Below are 11,440 nucleotides of genomic sequence, written 5' to 3'. Positions count from 1 at the left end.
CATTACCGATGATCATTAGAACTGGGCACGGGGCAGGACTGCAGCCTTGTGCAGGCACCTCTCTCTTCAGGCAGCTTTTTGCTAGCTGCACAGTTTCACGGTGGGATAGGTTTTTCCCTAGAGGCTGGGGGTCGGGGGTGGGGGGTGGAGATGTGTGATCAGGGGAAGTCCATGGAGAATTCTGGGTGGGAACTCAGCTCTAATCTCAGCTCACTTCTGGTCAGCGTGAGACCTGGCAGTTGCTGGACTGGCCCCTCTTTGAACCTCTTTTGCCTTGGCCTTTGCCTCAGTCATCAGGAAAATGCAAATCAGGCCACAGCAGGTCAGCGGTCGGTCCGTACATGTGGGAGTTGTACCTCGGTGACACGGCACTTTTTCCAGTAAGTGCAGCACCGAAGCAAATGGACAGTAAAATCTGTCACAAGTGTGGGGAGATGGGAGCCCAGTGCATGAATGCCCGGAAATAAAAGTGGAGCTGCCAGACTGGGGAAACGGTACAGACGTTCCTTAAAAGCAAACAATTGTCATCTAATCCAGGCCTAGGTTCACACCCTGAAGAATTGAAAACAAGAGCCCAACAAATACCAGGTCACAGATACAACACTGTTCACTGTGGGCAAACGGCAGCAGCCCAAACACCCACAGTCAATAAATGTATAACTCAAACTGGTCCTGATTACAGGAGCGGATGTTTTCAGCCACACGGTAGGGGTGGGGGTGCACCTTGGGGTCCACACAGGAAGAGGAAAAGGCACATGACTCCCGATTACATGAACCAAGAAATATCCAAAAGATCTAATGCTAATAGAATTTGGGATAAGCAAGGAAGGCTGAGGGACCCAAGCTCTGTTTTAGAAGATGGGGTTTCATGGAGCCCAGTGTGGGGAGGTCAGCACTCACTCTACAGCATCTCGTTCTGTCCTGTGACTTTTACCTCCTTGAAAAAGAAAGGCTCTGATGGCAGATGGGCAAACTGAGGGATTGTGATCTGTTGAGTCTACCCTAGCTTCTCCCTAAGGTGGACCTGGGCCTTATGACAGTAGACAGTGGGCTCAGTCTAGCCTGACTGGCATCAGCCAGGGCTTAGTCTCTAAGCCATTAGTATTAGGGATATATAGTCTACCCACACATGAAGACTGGAGTCCTTCCTGGTTAGCCTTGACCTTGGAGCACCCTTCTTGGTGAGGAGTCTTAAGGGACCTATTGCCCTCTAAGGGCCTAGTGATCATTTATAAAGTAGCTCTCTCCTATGCCCTGGTAATGTCCCCTGACTGGTGCATCCTGGTCACTAGCCTTGTCTGACCTCTGTGGTGTTCACCTGCTCCCTCCCCGTTGTCTCTCTTTGCTTAGGGAACAATGGCCCTGGAAGGGTAGCATCCACCCTTTGGAGAAATAGGTGTGGCAGCCACTCACTCTGAATGGGAGGGGGGACTTCCTAGACCCTTACTGTGGGATACTCGCAGAAGGCACAGAAAACCGTGGGGCCAATCTCCTTGGAAAGGAGCCAGCTACTGTTGCATCATCTGGGCATCCAGGCCTGAGGATGTGGTCAGACGGCCTCTGACCATTTTGCCTCCAGGATAGCACCTGTAGCCAGGCATGTCCCAAACTGCCTTGGAGGTTTTGGGACGTGGGAGCCCTGTATTTTCCAGAAGATTCCCGTTTGAGCTAGTCCTCCAGGAAAGATGGCATCCAAGTCTCTGCCCCCTCCCATGAGTCAGGTTGGAAAAAAACTGGGCCCCATACCTAACTTCTCTGGAGAGGGCTAGCCACCCCTCCCACCATCAATGCTTTGTTCAGACCTCTAGCTAATCCCATGAATGACAAGGTTTAAAATTTAATTAGCAGGTTTCTCTTATGCAAACTCTCCTCATTAAACTAAGTGTCCCATTAGTTAAAATGGAGGACTGTGGGGGTGGGGTGGAGCTAAGGCCAGCAGGCTTGTCTGAGGTGTATAATTGGCAGGGAGTTTTACGGGAGGCAGACCCATTTCTCACTTACCCCAGGCCTTGGCTACCTCTAGTTTGGGTCAGAACAGAAGTAATGTCCTTCAGGGGACATTAGTAGAGCTTCTAGAATGGCCAGGCTGTCAAGGGGTTATGTTGTCTGGGACCGTCTACCCCTGTCCCAGATGATGCTGTGGCCAGCAGGGTCATGAAGTCTCGATACCACCAGGCATTTAAAAGTGGGATGGGGCGGGGGGGGGGGGCGGTAAAAAAAAGTGGGATAGAGTAGGTAGTGCTGCCCCCTCATGCCTGTCACCTGCTAAAGGCTCAAGTCACAAAGCCTGGTGGCCACTGTGCCCAGGACACTCACTGAGCTCCCTCCCCTATGGTTTCAAATCCCAGAGGCAAAAAGAAGAAGGTGAGCTTAGAGGTGTGGACCTCTAGAGCTGGCATTCCCTCAGGAGAATCTGGAAAATAAAAGGCCTCATTCCACCCATGTGCGTGTACTCTCTGTATATGCAGGCACATATGTGTGTGTGTGTGCGTGCGTGCGTGCATGCATGCGTGTGTGTGTGTGTGTGTGTGTATTCTGCCTGGCAAAGGGTTTATTTTAAAATTTCTGCTTGAAAACTTCTTAGCTGGGAATGATGGTGCACACCTTTAGTTCTAGTACTTAAGAGAGCAATCTCTGCGAGTCTGAGGCCAGCCTGATCTACCTAGGAAGTTCCAGGATAGCCATGATTGATTGTATAAGAGACCTCGTGTCAAAAACAAACAAACAAACAAACAAACAAACACAATCACATGTACAAAAAGAAAACTATTTCCTTAGGAAATGGTTAGTGTGATCATTTCCCTGGTCCCTGATGGCCCTCCAGAGCTTTGGACAGAGCTGGCTTTGGGACTGCCTGAATAGCTAGCGATAGGTGGCAGAGTTGAGGGTGCTCTGGGATCTCAGGTCTGAAGTCCCCTAAGGGGAGCTCTTAGGCTTCAGGAAGTCTTGGAAAACAGTAGCATGAGTGAGGAAGGGAATGTGAGTGAGCAATAAGAGCACCGCCCGCCTCCTCGCATGGGTCTGCAGTTCCTGAATCTTTGGAGAGAGCAACACTCCAGATATCTTATGCCAAGGAGTCAAGGTAGCAGGCCTGAATTCCAGAGACTTCATGAGCTTTCCTGTAATTTGGGTATACACAGGGCTCTACCCTGTTGGTCCCCCACAATTGAGGAGGACAATGCATTTCTTAGACCCAGATATGACCTTGAATAAGGCAGCTGAGTCCCCCAGAGGGTCAGAGGACAGAAATAGGGCTGAGCTGGGGCAACTTTGAGTCAGTGCTCTGTGATGATTTTAACACCACATGTACAGAGTCTAGAGAATCTTTGTGGGTTTTTTTAAAGATTTATTTATTATATGTAGGTATACTGTAGCTGTCCTCAGACACATCAAATCTCATTACAGATGGTTGTGAGCCTCCATGTGGTTTCTGGGAATCGAACTCAGGACCTTTGGAAGAGCAGTCAGCACTCTTAACTACTGAGCCATCTCTCCAGCCCTGGTTTTGTTTGTTTGTTTGTTTTTGTTTTTTAAAGATATATTCATTTATTTATTTTAAATTATTTTTATTTATTTTTATGTATATGAGTGCTCTATCTGCCTGTACACCTACATTCCAGAACAGGGTATTAGATCTCGTTACAGATGGTTGTGAGCCACCATGTGGTTGCTGGGAATTGAACTCTGGACCTCTGGAAAAGCTGTCAGTATTCTTACTCACTGAGCCACATCTTTGTTCCTTGCATTTTTTTTTCTTATGTTTTTTTGTCTGGGTGTAAACAGCCTGTCCATTAACAACAGGAAAGCCCAGAATTCAAGTAACACGTTTAGTGGAGTGCCGGGTGCAACTTCAGCAGCATTGCAAGATACACCGCCAGCACCCAGCAGTTTGAAACCAGGCTGTGGTAACATGAAACCCTGTCTCAAACAAGAAAACAAACAATTGTAAGGGTTTAAGGAAACTTAATTACATTCCAAAAGTTCCTAACCCGTGTCCTTCCGGGTCCCCTAAGTCATAGGAGCCCAAGTATGAGTTTTTCATATAAGAGAGAAAAGCATTTTCAAATGTATCTGTTGGTTGAAATTAGTTCCCCACTGCAACTGTTTTAAGCAGGGTCTCACGATGTAGCTCAGGCTATTCTCAAACTGAGGAGAGTTTGAACTTCTGATCCCCACCGTCAGCCTCCCAAGCGCTAAGATTACAAGCAGTACCTCCAAGCCTGCGGGTAAAATTGCCGCAATTAAAGAATCGTTTGGATTCTTCCATTTAAAGACGCAATATAGTTGCTAGACTCAAAAGTTGACAAACCCAAGCAGGTGGTCTCAGGCTATCCCGTCACTCAGGGTGGCACAGCCGCAGAGATCAGAAGCAGAGGTGGGCCGGTTCACCATGCAGCTTTCACAGAGTGTAGGGGAGCCTGGGCTGGTTCGGCTCCCTTTGAGGCTTTCAGCACCTGAGGCTGGGCTGAGATAGACCTGAGCTGTTCCAGTTGCCAAGCTGGTGGTCCTTTCTTACTGCAGCCGTAACATTTCTAGAAAAATAGAACTGTCCAAACTGGCTCCCTTCTGGAGCTGACTGGGCTCCTAGGACAGTGGTGTGGTGACATGCAGGTCCCTATTTGGTACTGAGAACAAGTTCTTAAGGAGCCAGTGCAGGTGGACAGCAAACTTACAAGCCCTCTCTTCCTAAGAGCTGGTGCCTTCCCCAGTCCCTTGCAGCTGTGCAGCCTCATAGCCTGGCAGGTCTGTTGCTGCACCCCATGACCCAGCAGACCCCCCAACCATCCATTGCCTGTTTATAACCTGATAGGGGTGGGATATAAACCCCTTGGCCACCCCAAGTCCCAATGACCCTGCTCTGGCCTCCCAAATCCGACAATATTACGAAGGATTTGTGTCCCAGAGGAATAATGCAGAGTTAAATTACATCCGCTCTGGCTTAAATTTTCATATTCCTATCTCTCATCTCCATAAAGAATTTCCACTCAAAGCTTCATGGGTTGCCTCTGCCAGCTGCGCGGTGCTCCTAATGAAATTATTCCTTCGGTGGGAGAGGTAGGTTTTCCGGGCGACCCGCCCACGGGGGGAAAAGGTAAAAAGCCAGAGTTCAAATTATTTATCTCCCTAATAACGTCACAGAGCACATGCATTATGTGTCAGAGGCCGGCAGCTGTCAGGGCCTCGAGCAGCCCTGGCAGTGCTGTGTGTGGAGGTAGGAGTGGAAGTCATCACAAGGGCACAGCGGGAACAAAGGTGCCGCACTGTGGCAACTCGGACATGTGCTGGGAGAAGTGGGTCTCTGAGCATTATCTCCATGTCCTAGGATAGGGATGGCAGCTTCCTGTGAGTGGCTGCGGCTGTGGCCCCTTGCTAAGCTCAGGCTCTCCCCAGAGGCTGTCAGGACCTATGGGGGGTTAGCATCTTCAGACTTCCAGCCCTGCATAGGAAGAAAATGTGGAAGGAATGAAGTAGCCCAGCCCAGCCCAGGAGCAGGGCAGGAGTGTAGGGAGAAGGAAAGCCTGGGTCCTGTCCCGTAGGACCTGCCGTTCAAACAGAAGGAGGCCTCTGGGGGACAGCCACTCGGGAAACGTAGGATAAAGAGAGACACTCAAAGCGGGGAGTCTTAGAGGCAAGAGGAGGCAGAGGCCTTGGAAGGAAGCAGCCATGAAGACTTGGGAGCAGGTTTAAGGGTCCCGAAGCACATAAGGGAAACCGATCTCTTTTTGGCTTACAGGCACTGCCCCTGGCTCATCTCTCCCAGGAACTTTTGCCTCCCTGGGCCTCAGTGGCCATATCTTTGGGCTCCCACATCCCAGCTGGGCAAAGAGAGCAAAAAGAAACGTCAGGCTGATCCCAGCTCCTCCGTTGGCTTTAGCCTGCCTCTTGGCCCATGGCTCCCAGACTGTCACCCCTTAGGAGGCACCAACGGCCCCTTGTCTTGTACTTATAGCCACTTAATCTGTTTGAGCGGATAACCCCCAATATATCTCCAAATATTGATCAGCGTTGGGCTGATAGAAGTTCAAGCTCACAAGGTCTCGCTCTTTGACCCCCAAATAGGGTATGAATCTCAATCGAATAGACTGATACTCACACTTGGCTTCTACGAACGGGCTGGAGGCTGTGAGAAAATCAATGAAGAGAGCAGAAGACTCACGATTTATAGAACACCTGCCATTTTAATATTAGAATAAATGTTATATTGCACAGGGGGAGGGGGTCGCAAGGAAAATATTTCTTAGAGAGCTGTTTCTGTTGGAGAATGATGTGCCTGGGATTTTATGAAGTAAAATTTATAGACCTCATTTAGGCTTATAATTTAAAACTCCTGATGAGAAAGACATTAAGTAGAGTGCTTGGGTGGGGGGTAGGGGCCGGACATGTGGGTGGACTCAGAGCTAGAGTGAGTGCTAGCTGGGGAATGAGGCCAGGAGGCCATCTCTGCTAAGGCCTGTGTAGCTTGACATGAGGTCACAGCAGGCTCAAAGTGCTAGGCTGTGGGCAGCAGGTTTCTCCTTCCTAGGAGCTCAGAACTCCAACCCCAGTATGCTTGGCACAGCAGAGCCTGGAGGGTGAGCCGACTTGCAGAGCTCCTCACACACACATACCCACTCAAGATGTTGTCCATCCTGTGTGTGCACATGGCTATAGAACGCCCAGTTACACGAATGCACAGAGATACATGCATGCACGGCACATGCATGCTCTAGATATAGACATGTGCGCATGCTGGGTGTGCACCCAAGTGCATGCTCACACACGCAGGAGCACACTAAGAGACATCATATACACAGTCATGTGCACACAGGCATGCTCCCCTTTTCTGCCGGAACTCCTCCAGCTCTGACCATCCACCATGCTGCTCCTTAGGGGCCTCGTGCCGCCTGGTCAGAGGGACACCTCAATGCTATCTATCAGACAAACTTCTAGGAAAGGCTTCTGGGCTCTGGAACCAGACACTGTTTTGAAGGCCACTGAAAGAGTGTACTGTCAGGGATGGTGCCACAGAAGGGAGCAGCATCCACCAAGGGAGAAGCAGCAGGCCTGACTGACAGCCTGCAGAGGGGGAGTGGGAAAGGGCTGCACCTGGAATGTCAGCCCAGGGTGTCCCTTCAAGAGTCGTCTCTCTGTTAGAGGTTAGTCAAGGCCCTCTTTGGACCCTCAACTTCTTTGTGTCTTTGAATACAGTCCTTACCATTGAGAGTCCATTTTCCTGCATGTGGTTGAAGAGGTTTGACTGCCCATCCTTCTGTGCCTGGTGGCCTGAGCATTGAGGACTATAGGCCCAGCATCTGACTCTGAAATTTCCTGAGGGGCTAACTCAGACTCTAACCTGCTCCTTTGAAGTCACCTGTTAGAGAGCCTGCATGAAGCTCTAGAACAGCAATTCTCCAAAGAATGGTTGTCAGGGTTCTGGCAAGACCTAAAGGATGAGGGGAGTCACAGACAGTGGTAGAAATGGGCAGAAGTGTCCCTCCAGGTCTGGGACTCCTCAGGAAAACTGGGAGAACTAGGTCCTCAAACTCTGACTCCATAGTATGGGAGAGACATAGCAGCTGTCTGCCCTGCAAGCAATCTCTAGGCTTCATCCAGGGCCCACTCTGGTTACTCCTCACACACACACACACACACACACACACACACACACACACCACACACACGCACACATGCACACATGCACGCCCGCACGAACGCGCACACACACACACCTTCATATTCAACATTTCCACCCAGCCAGGTTTACCTACACACACCCGCCAGGCTTGGACCAGGAGGCTCACCAGGACAGTCTATTCTCTCTGTCTTCATTACTTACAAACTTTCCCAAACTTCTAGGCCCAGCCTGTTTACATCCGGTCTTCTGTCCAAAGCACTGAGAACTAAAGGGGAAGTAGAAATGCTCACACCTCATAGCAAAACCACAAACACTGTGGAAGATCAAGCCTGGGTTGGAGGCAGTAGCCCCACCCTTGGCTCAGCTCCAACTAGAGAAAAGGCCACTCAGTGCCTGCCTAACTTGTCCCTGGTCCTGCAGGTACTGGACACTCCCCAGGACCCACGCCAGTTGGAATGCCCGGCAGGGGAAGCCTGCATGCACCCTTGGGAAGTGGACCCCTCAGCCGCACACAGAGACCTCAGCTCCCCTCTCCCGGCTTTCTCTTTCTCCATCAGCACCAATAGCTTCCTTGGCCCAGTCCTGCGCTGGTGATTAGGAATGGCTCCACTATGTGACCTGCAGGCACCCAGGACAGCAGGGCAAGGACAGAACAAGAGTATGGGAAGAGTGTCCTGAACAATAAATGGGTCCCGGGACTGTAAGGGACAAAATACACCTCATAACCCACACCTTGCAACAACATAGAAACCCACAGTGCAGTTTTATCCCCGGTCCTCCAAATGCCACCTGCTGCAGGTTCCTGGCCTGGGAATGTCACTTCTTTCCTGGCACTGTTTATAGGTGATCAGCGGCTGTCTTAGCTTTGCTGCAGCCCCAGGCTCCCCCACCCTGAGGTGTGGGAACAGTGCCTCCCCACCCCTATGCAGTACTGGGCTTTCTAAGCTGCCCGAGCACTTTAATCACAAGCGCTTGGGCAGTGGCCTTCGAGCCACTGGCTGTGGCTCTCCTGTAATGAGATGAGGGCTCTGTCCTGTACTTCCTTCCATAAACCCTGCTCACTGCCCACAGCACTGCATGGGATGGAGCAGGCATATTTTACATTTTCAACTTTATTAAAGGAGTGGGTCGAGCTGGGGAGACTGCATCCTCTCCATGGTCCGTTCTGCCCCTGGAGGCGATAAATCTCCATGTCCGTGATTTGTGGCTTTGCGCTCCCAATAAATTAAATCTTTCTCGATGAAAAGGTTGGCGCTCCAGGCTCAACACAGGTCACTGTATTTGTCCAAAGCAAGTGGCTGGGAAGCAGGCACAGGGCCCAGTCTGTGCTGTCCACCCTGCTAGTGCTCTCCTGGATGTGAACAGTTTACTCTGAGGAAGTAGGCTGGGGGGTAAGGGCGGGTGCAGAAGTATTCAGTTCCTGTACAGAACTGGGTCCTCTACACCAATGGACCCCTAGGCAGGTCTGTGATTCCCTTTAAACCTTCACCACCAGGGGACATTTTATCTCTTGATCTAAAAATTCCAAACTCCATCCCAGAGATGAGGTAAGCTGCCGCTTGCCCAGCGCGGACGGTATGGGTCAGGAAGCTCCACTCTCCAAAGCTTCCTGCAATACTCTAGTCATCTCTGTTCTCCATCTGTGAAAGGAAAAGGTGGCCACCCAGGGAGCTGTCACTAAGCTTCAAGTACAGTCAGCTCTAAGGACTTGCTCTAAGGCTAGGACCTAGGAGGATGGAGCTGACAGAGAATAAGGGAGAGGTGGACTCCAGCTTCCAGGTTTCGCTGCCAGCTGCCCCCGGCTCACTGATGGGTGTTAGTGCCCAGGACAGGTTGGTACTGAAAGACTGCTCCATCAGCTTCATCTCAGACCAAGAGGAGCCCACACCCATCAGAGCTGAGCTCCCAGCCTTTCCTGAGAGGTACCATGAGGGTTTGGGGTGATAGAGAATTCACAAAATCATTTAAGACTTTAAATACAGCTCCTGGTTGTGTTTAAACTTCAAATCAGTGTCAGCAACGAAAAGGTCTGCAATTTGGAACAAAAAGATTTATGGACCTAGTTAGCACCTAACCTCCAGGGAAAGTGCCCAAATTACTCAGTACAGAGTAGCCTTGCGGAGTCTGAAGAACCTGGGACCCTGTCCAGGAGCCAAAGTCAACACTGCTTGGGCCCTGGTGCTCCAGTTTCAGGTGGTGGGATTGACTGGGGTCTGAGAGCCCACATTCTTGATGGGCAGGGGCTTAGGCACTGGCACCGGACACAAAAGCCTTAACCCCAGCTTCCTGGACTCAGGTTGCAAAACCATTACGTTGATTAATCAAATCACTTGCAAAGCTCTGGGCCTCTTTGGTTGATTGCATTGGGCAGCCCCTCCTGCAGCACCCCCCCCCCAGAAGACCTGACTATTTATTTTCTTTTGGGTGGAAGAGTGAGGGGCGGGCCAGGTCACCCTGCATTGGGAAGGGTTTGGTGTGGGAAGGAGGAAGAGGCTGATGGACACTTAATTGCCATACAAGATATTGTCATTGATCATCAAGTGGACAAAACAAAGACACACCTTGTATCCCAGACTAGGCTCAGCTCAGGGAGCAGGCAAAGCAGGAGGAAGCCAGGCCTGGGTCAGAGGGTTTGTGTTCAAACTCCAAGTTGTGTTTCTGGCCCACCAGGACACCTCAGAGGAGGAGACCTGAGAAGACCTCTCCCCAGTTTTTATAAGCACAGGTTTTACCTGCTGTCTCCCCATCTGAGGTAGAACCAGGGCATATCCACACAGCCAGCTGGGCTCACAGCTGGGAGCAGCTGTCATCTCCAGCACACCATCCCTGCTGCACACGCCCAGCTTCCTAGGAGTCAGTCTTTCTTTCTTATATACTCCTGCCCAAGCCCCTCCACAAACCTCTCTTCCTGAGACCCTCCCTCTCCATTCCTGCTCTGACCTCAGTGGCTCACCCTGCTAGAATCACACAAGTATGATACAAGTCTATGTGTTACCCAGGCCTTGTAAGTCAGGACAGGAAAGGGGGTTAAGAGACAGAATGGAGTTGGCATGGGTCAGACGGCAGAGCTAGGCTTCAGGAGAGGACCAAGAAGCAGTCAATGGGTTTCAGGGTCACATATCAGGTCTATGTAGAAGTACTCTGAGATTAACACCACAGCTACCCTCCGTGTGGCTTGATACAAAGGAAAGGAAATATTAGCTCTGGAAGCCATAAGTCAGATGTCTGGGTATGGTGAGACCACGTTCTCTCAGAGGCTCTGCCTTTCTCTATGGCTCCACTATTCCTTGGCTTGTGGCCACATTACCCTAACTGCCACCCCTGTCACCCCATGACTACTCTTCCTCTGCCTGACCCTTTAAGGACAGCTGTCACTAGATGAAACTCACCCTGATCACCAGTCACATAGCAAGGGCCCACCTAAATTTCATCTGCAGAGACAGACCCTTTCCTAGATGGGGCTAAGGTGGTGTTTGGACACTTCCTGGGGAATAATCTAGCAAACTGCTATAGAGACTCAGTTCTGCTGTGGAACAAGCTGGGACATGCCCCATCATCATTTAAAACAATGGCAGGGCCTACAGAACCAGTAAACCCGACCTAGGAAGACCCTGCCCACTTCTTGGCCTAAGAATTTAGCACTTAGATCTCTTCCCACTTCCAGGCAGGCAAGCCAAGGAGAAGGAAGCCGTGGGCTGTGAGCTGCTGCATCTGCTATATCTGCATCTGCTCTCCCAAGCAGGTGTGTTGGTCTCACAGAGCATGCTCCAGATGCCTTTGTGGCTCTGAGCCCCTCTTCAGGTGGGTGTTCTTTCTTATCCAAGT

This window comes from Mus musculus, chromosome 2 (genome assembly GCF_000001635.26).
Source record: "Mus musculus strain C57BL/6J chromosome 2, GRCm38.p6 C57BL/6J".
In the NCBI taxonomy this organism is placed as follows: Eukaryota; Metazoa; Chordata; class Mammalia; order Rodentia; family Muridae; genus Mus; species Mus musculus.
The sequence above is the reverse complement of the archived record's forward strand: the minus strand, read 5'-3'. Positions refer to the sequence as shown.